Below are 7,900 nucleotides of genomic sequence, written 5' to 3'. Positions count from 1 at the left end.
GAGATCACAGTTATGCAGTGCCAATCTCAACTTCACAATATTTCAGTAACTCTGTGACTAAACAAGAGTTTTGTTTTGTTTTTTTTTTTTTACATCGAACCATCAGAAAGCAAAGGGATCATGCAGACATGGTAATACACACCCATCATCCCGGCACTGGGGAGACTGAGGCAAGAAGTGTGCCAGGAGTAGGGGTCCAGCCTGGGCTACATAGTGAGCACTGGATCTGAGTGCCAGAGCTACATAGCAAGTCTCTGCTTTAGACAAATAAACAAACAAATGAAGGTTTCCAGCAGAGCCTGGTGCCCAGGACCTGTGATACCAACTACTTGGAAGGAAGGCTGACTTGGGAAAACCAAAAGTCGAGGTATTCCTGGGCCACAGAGTAAGTTCTAGGTCAATCTGGGTAACTTTGTGCAACATTGTCTCAAACCCAGAAAGTATGGTGAGCATGGTGACACACAGTTGCCACCCTAGCATTTGGGGACAGGAAGCTCCCCAGTTCCAAGTCATTCGCAACTACACAGTGAGTTTGAGGCCAGCCTAGGATCCATGGAGACCTTGTTTCAAAAATAAACAAATAAATAAGCAAGTAAGCAAAAGAGGGCTGGAGAGATGGAGAGGTGGCTCAGTGGATAAGAGCGCCGGCTGTTCTTGCAGGGGCCAGGAGTTTGAGTCTCACTATCAATATGGCGGCTTCCAACCATCTATAACTGCAGTTCCAGGAGAGCTGACATCCTCTTCTGTCCTCTGTGAGCACTGAATGCATGCGGGGGCATAGATATAGATGCAGGCAAAAACACCTATGCGCATAAGTTATCTTTTTAAAAGGTGTAAGGTTGTAGACCAGGGCCAGACCACAATCCAGCTTATACAAAGCTCTCAGGTTTTATCCCCAGCACTGGGGGGTGGGGGTGGGAATCCAGGGGCTAGAGAAGATAGCTCAGTGGCTAAGAGGATCTGCTGCCCTCTATAAGGACCAGAGTTGAGATCTCAGCACCCACGTCAGGCAGCTCACAGATGAGTGTAACTCCAGCTCCAGGGGGCCCAACACCCTCTTCAGGCTTCTGAGGACACCTTTGGAGGTGCGCATACCCTCCTACAGACAGACAGACATATACATAATTAAAACAAATCAAAGTAATAATGGATATTTTTTACAGAAATTAAAACCACTCATAGCTCACGGGCCAAGTAAAAAAATCACTGCTTGATCTGACTTGGTTTCACAGGTCGACACAAACGCTGGAAACAGCCAAAGGCCAGGAAGTGGCTGGTCTGGGAGCAAAGTGGTATCCTGCTTGAAGGGTGGCTTTTTTCCTTTATTTGATTTTATGTTTTAGACTTTTAAAATTTTATGTATTCCTTTTACATCACATATCAGTCCTCCTCTCCTCCCAGTGCACCCGCAGGTTTCTATATTACACATACGAGTGTTTTTCCTGCATGTATACATACACGTGTGTGTGTGTGTGTGTGTGTGTGTGTGTGTGTGTGTGTGTGTATGCCTATGTGTCCTGGTGCTGGGGAGATTGGGTCTCCTAGAACTCCAGGTCAGTGCTGGGAACTGAACCTGAGTCATGTTGGCCTCAAACTCATGGAGAGCTGCCTCCCAAGTGCTGGGATTAAAGGTGTGTGCCACCCCTGTGGCTATCCCAGAAAGTATTTTTAGTAAAGCATTAACTTTTATTAATCCATGAGAAGAAGCAAGAATTATTTTCTTGCCGGGCGTGGTGGCGCACGCCTTTAATCCCAGCACTCGGGAGGCAGAGGCAGGCGGATTTCTGAGTTCGAGGCCAGCCTGGTCTACAAAGTGAGTGCCAGGACAGCCAGGGCTACACAGAGAAACCCTGTCTCGAAAAACCAAAAAAAAAAAAAAAAAAAAAGAATTATTTTCTTATTGATCCTCATTGATCTAAAGACACATACGTTCTCACAGCAGAGCGGAGATGAGGAGGAATCTGGCCTCAATGACAATCAGTACCCAGTGGAGGGGTAGGGACACTGTCAGCCACCCAGAATATGCAGCTTATTGGTGTCAGAAGGCCCAGCTCAGAGGCCAGCTCTGCCCCTAACTCTCAGGGTGACCTTTAGAAGTCTTCTAGTCTGGTCCAAATGAGGACGAAGTGTAAGGTGCTCCTAACCTGGCTCTTTGGTGCCCCCTTGTGGAAACATTGGTGCATGACACCATCTGCTTCCAGTCCTGACCCTAGAGAAACTCAGGTGTCCATGCAGTTCACTTCCAGGTCTCAAGAGGAAGAGAAGGATGTCTCGGTGCCAGAGAAACCCTCAGATTCGTTCCTGTCACTTACTCTAAATCTCTCTGAACCTGTTTCTGTTCTTAGAAAGGAATGAGTGGTCTGAGCCCATAGGTTGGGGTGTGGCTCTAAGCAAAGTTCTCTAGCACGCAGGAAGTTTGGTTGGTTCTACAGCGCTGCCCAGACCCAGCATGCTGCACTCTGCAATCCTGGAATGCAGAAGCGGAGGCAGGAGGACCAGAATCTCAGAGTCAAATGAAGTTCAACAAAACAAAACAGGATCAGCCCAGGGTTTATGACCTAGGTTTAACCCTTCCTGATATCATTAAAAATAATTAATAAGGCTGAAAATTGTAGGTCACACCGTTGACCCCAGCTCTTGAGAGGCAGAGTCAGATGGATATCTGTGGCTTTGAGACCAGCTTGGTCTACACCAGTGGTTTTCAACATTCCTAATGCTGCGACCCTTTAATACACTTCCTCATGTTGTTGGGGCCCCCATCCATAAAAATCCATAACTTTATTTTTGCTGCTGTTGTGAATTATAATGTGAATATCTGTGTTTTCCAGTGGTCTTAGGCCACCTCTACAAACAGCCCTCAAAGTAGTCATGGCCCACAGGTTGAGAACCTCTGCTCTATATGGTGAGTTTCAGATCAGCCAGGGCTAGACAGTGAGACCACCTCATCGAAGAAGAAGAAGAAGGAGGAGGAGGAGGAGGAGGAGGAGGAGGAGGAGAAGGAGAAGAAGAAAGAAAGAAAGAAAAGAAAGAAAGAAAGAAAGAAAGAAAGAAAGAAAGAAAGAAAGAAAGAAAGTCAGGTGGTGATGGCCACATGTCTTTAAGAAAGAAAGAAAGAAAGAAAGAAAGAAAGAAAGAAAGAAAGAAAGTAAGTCAGGTGGTGATGGCCACATGTCTTTAATCCCAGCATTCCAAAGGCCAGTAGATCTCTGTGAATTCAAGGCCAGCCTGGTCCACAGAGTGAGTTCCAGGATAGCCAGAGCTACACAGAGAAATTCTGTCTTGAAAATCAAAAAGAAGAAATGGCACAGTGGTTAAGAGCTCTGGTTGCTTCCCAGCAACCACATGGTGGCTCACAACCATCTGTAATGGGGTCTGCTGCCCTATTCTGATGTATGTGAAGACTCACATAAATAAAATAAATAAAGCTTTAAAAAAAAAAAAAGAAAAGAAAATCAAAAGGAAGGAAGGAAGGAAGGAAGAAAGAAAGAAAGAAAGAAAGAAAGAAAGAAAGAAAGAAAGAAAGAAAGAAAGAAAGAAAGAAAAAGAAAGAAGGGAGGGAGGGAGGGAGGAAGGAAGGAAGGAAGGAAGGAAGGAAGGAAGGAAGGAAGGAAGGAAGGAAGGAAGACTTGTTGGGGTAGGTGGGACAGAGGTACATCTGGACCTCAGAAGACACCCTCAGCTTCTGTCTTCAGGGGCATTCTGCCTTTTGATTGAGACTGTCTCTCACCAGCCTGTCTTCACTATAGAGGCCAGGCTAGCCCACAGGTCTGCACAGGCTCACCTCTCACTGGGAAGATGGAGCATGATATCGCTTTTTTTTTCCCCTGTCTCTTTTTCGAATTTTTGAGGCAGGGTTTCTCTGTGTAGCTACGACTGTCCTGGAACTCTCTCTGTAGAGCGCACTGGCCTTGAACTCACAGAGATCCTCCTGTCTCCACCTCCGAGTGCTGGGATTAAAGGTGTGAGCCACCATGGCCCCACTCACATTTTCCTTTTTTTCCCCCTAAGACTTATTTATTATATGTAAGCACACTGTAACTGTTTTCAGACACACCAGAAGAGGACATCAGATCTCATTACGGATGGTTGTGAGCCACTATGTGGTTGCTGGAATTTGAACTCAGGACCTTCGGAAGAGCAATCAGTGCTCTTACCTGCTGAGCCATCCCGCCAGCCCTACATTGTGTATTTTTTTTTCCCCCTGGGAACACAAGCTCAGGTCCTTGAGGCAGGCGCTTTGGCAACTAACCAAGCCACCTCCCTAGCCCAAGGCTTGGTTTCTCATGGCATTACCAAACTGTGCGAGCTCAGGATCCCAGGGCCCCACTGGTTCCAACATTCAGGAATTGAAGCGGGAACTAGGGCCTTAGGGAGATTAAGAGCTGTGGAAATAGGCTCCCACCGGGGTGGGGTGCCTCTTATCTATCACTCCAACCCGTGGAGGCTGGCATAAGGCTTCATCTGAGGGCAGCATGGGCATTATCTAGTGAGCTCTAAGCCATCCAGGGCTGCAGTGTGAGATCCTGTCGCAAAAGACAAAAACGATCATCTCGCAGGGCAACAGAAGACCACTTAGCATTGAACACACCTCCACACCTCCACACCTCCACACCTCCTCCCTGTCTTGTTTTGGAGGTTAAATCTAGATCCATGTGTGTGCTCAGCAAGCTTAACAGTGAGCCAAATTTCCAGGCCCATCTATTTTTTAAAAAATAATAGTTTTTTTGGTTTGGTTTGGATTTCTGTTCGAAATGGGGTCTCACTGTTGCCCAGGCTGTGTTCAACGCCAGACCTTGCAGTCAGTGCTGGCCATACAATAAACGGCGTTCAAGACATAATCTTTACCCTTTGCAAGCTAACCAAAGGCACTTATTATTGCAAAGATGTTTACACTCTAGTCTGAACAAACCGCAACGGGAATGTGCACAAATTAAGTGTGTCACTGGGGTGAACACGGGCAGTCAATGACTATGGCGGGCGGAGTGGATCTCAGAGTAGGTTACGGAGCTGGGCCGCAGCCAAGGGCAAGGCAGGGCTGCCCAGACCTAATAATGAAAAACAAACTCACATTCTGATATGCAGGAACAAATCTATGGTGCCTCGTTGGCCGGCTTGGATCATGTGGTTCCTGGATCAATCCTCGAAATAGGAAGAATAGTCTTTGGGAAGTCCAAATTACAATCCTGGCCTCAGGGCCACGCCCCCTGGGCGGGGCTAGGGGGAAACTAGGTTATTGGTGAGGCACCATAAAAACCAGCGCTCCCTTGGTTTCCGCCACTGAGAAAGTCCCTTAGACCTGGAAACATGCCACTGTGAAGTGTCTATGACTGACCACAGGCTCCTCAGTGGAAATGCTATTGACATAAAAATACCAACCACAACCCGGGAGGTGGCGCTCGCCTCTGATCCCGGCACTTCGAGAGCAGAGGCAGTTTGATCTCTGATTTTGAGGCCAGCCTGATGTAGAGTCGTTAGAAAAGGAAGCTCCCAAACGGGGTTAATGGGGGGACTTCCTGGGGTCCCCACGGGGAGCTGCGTCTGTTTTCTGGGGGTTGTAATGTTCCTTGGAAAGGGCCACAGTGGTGGATTAGACACATGGCTCAGCAAGCCCCTTATGGTGGATTAAATAAGGGAGATAGGGTCCCCCCAAACTAGCTCTAGAAATCCCCTTTTGTATGTGTATTGTATGTGTCTGCACGGACACACATATGCTCACCATGCGTGTGCAAGCCAGAGGTTAATGTCCGCCCACTTTCCCTTCTTGTTTTTCTCTTTTTTTATATATATCTTATTTTATTTTATTATGTGCACTGTGTGTGCCTGGTGTGAGGCCAGAAGAGGGCATTCGAACCCCTGGAGCTGGAGCTACAGATGGCTGTGAGCCACAAGCAGAATGGATACCGGGAATTGAACCCAGGTCCTCGGGAAGAGGAGCCAGTGCTCCTAACCACTGCGCCATCTTTCTAGCCCCAGGCTGTTTTCCTCCATCATCAACTTTAAGTCTGGAGTCCACCATTTCACCTAAAACGGCTGCCAGCAAGCCCCTGGAATCCACCTATCTTAGCCCTTACCGCCAGCTCTAGAGTAACAGGCCCACACTGCTGTGAGGATTTGACATATGTGCTGGGGACCTAAACGCAGGCAGTCAGGCTTGTGCAGAAAACACGTGACCCACTGAGCCGTCTCCCCAGCTCCACAGACACCCTCCTTGTCAGGTAAAATGACAACTCTACTTTGAAAGAAATAAAATAAAGGTTATTTTTCTGAGCCAAGGATGATCAACCATGGCCCAGGAACACAGGTTCGCGGTGTCCGGAATGGGACTCAACCACCGAGAGGCTGATCAGGATGAATGAATGCTTTCTTTGGTCTTAAAACCAAAAGAAAGTTATAAGTTAACATATTTACCAATCATCTGGGTGAGAGAATCAAATAAGGGGGTGGGTGGACCGCAGCACACCAAGGAGATCTCTTCTGGGTTTCAGACTTTGTTTACTTGGTTTCTTTGCCTTAGGGCTGGTGCAGGCTGGAGGTCTACAGAGAAATTTATCTGTTAAGTCATGGGAATGTCAGGTCAGATATAAGTTAATAGGGCTTTTCAAGGAATTCAAGATGGCTGGTGGTAATTCTTTCTTTAAGAAATTAAAATAGCCTGTGGTAATTTTGTCTTAAGGGTATCAAGATATCTGCTGTAATTTTATCTTAAAGAAATTAAAATGGCTCCTGGATAATCTTATCTTAAAGAAATCTTGACAGTCCGAGGTAATTTGGGCTCTGGATTTGAACGTTCCACATCTCCACAATGTGCTCAGTCTGCAGCTTCTTCGGCGATTTCCAGGTCACACTCTCCACCTTAAACTCTTCACGCATGAGCAATGCTATAAAGAACGCAGTACTATCACTGCGCCCTTCTCCTGGGGTTTCTGTCCTCCCTCCAGTTTCCTTATCCAGCCCTCCTGGGGTCTTGGGCGTTCCCTCTCACTTTATCAGACAAACAGGGAGAAGGCCAAGAAAGGAAAACAAGGACTAACCGGTCAGCTCAGAAGGACATGGCTGCAATGCCTCCCCTTTAACAGAAGGGGGCGCGTCGACCACAGACACCACAAAATGCTCGGCTAGGGAGGTGCTACACTACTCCGGGCCTGACTCAGCGCTGCTGGGTTGTTTGTTTGTTTGTTTGCTTGCTTGCTTGTTTTATTGTTGTTGGTTTGATTTTTAAGACCAGATCTCGCTATGTAGTAGCCTCAGCTATATACCACGCTGGTCTTGAATTCCCAGAGATCAGCCTGCTTCTGCCTCCTGAGTGCTGAGATTAAAGGCATGCACCTCCACACTCAGCCCCTGACCTTGTGATTTTCACATCATTTGGCCAGAGGACAAGGACAAGGACAAGCAATCCAGATTCCAGTTGGGAAGACCCGGGTCCACAGAGGGACAGTGGTGACCCCAGACTGGAGACCTGGGGTTTCAAGATGGTCTGAGCCCCACCTCCTTTTCAAAGCAACGTTGGCTCACAATTAGCTAAGAGCCCCATTTTCTGCCTGAGGGTGCCCAAAGTCTGCTGCCCGGTGAACAGGACTAGGGAAGGGACTCCAGACTGGGCTGCATCAAGCTGTGAAGCCCAAAGGATTTACCTTTTAAATTTTTTATTTATTCGTATGTGTGTATGTGTGCCCCACCACCACCCCCTAGAGTTCACACAAATACAGGTCAGAGGACAAATTCCAAAAATTCATTTTCTCTTTCTACTGTGTGGGTCCCAGGCTTTGATCTCACATCATCTGTTTAAAGCACGTACTTTTACCTGCTGAGTCATCTCAGAGCATAAGAATCAACTTTTTTTTTTTTTTAAAGATTTATTTATTTATTATATGTAAGTACACTGTAGCTGTCTTCAGAC

The sequence above is a fragment of the Mus caroli genome, unplaced genomic scaffold, assembly GCF_978045245.1.
Source record: "Mus caroli unplaced genomic scaffold, Mus_caroli_1 scaffold_6, whole genome shotgun sequence".
In the NCBI taxonomy this organism is placed as follows: Eukaryota; Metazoa; Chordata; class Mammalia; order Rodentia; family Muridae; genus Mus; species Mus caroli.
Note: the sequence above shows the minus strand (reverse complement) of the source record.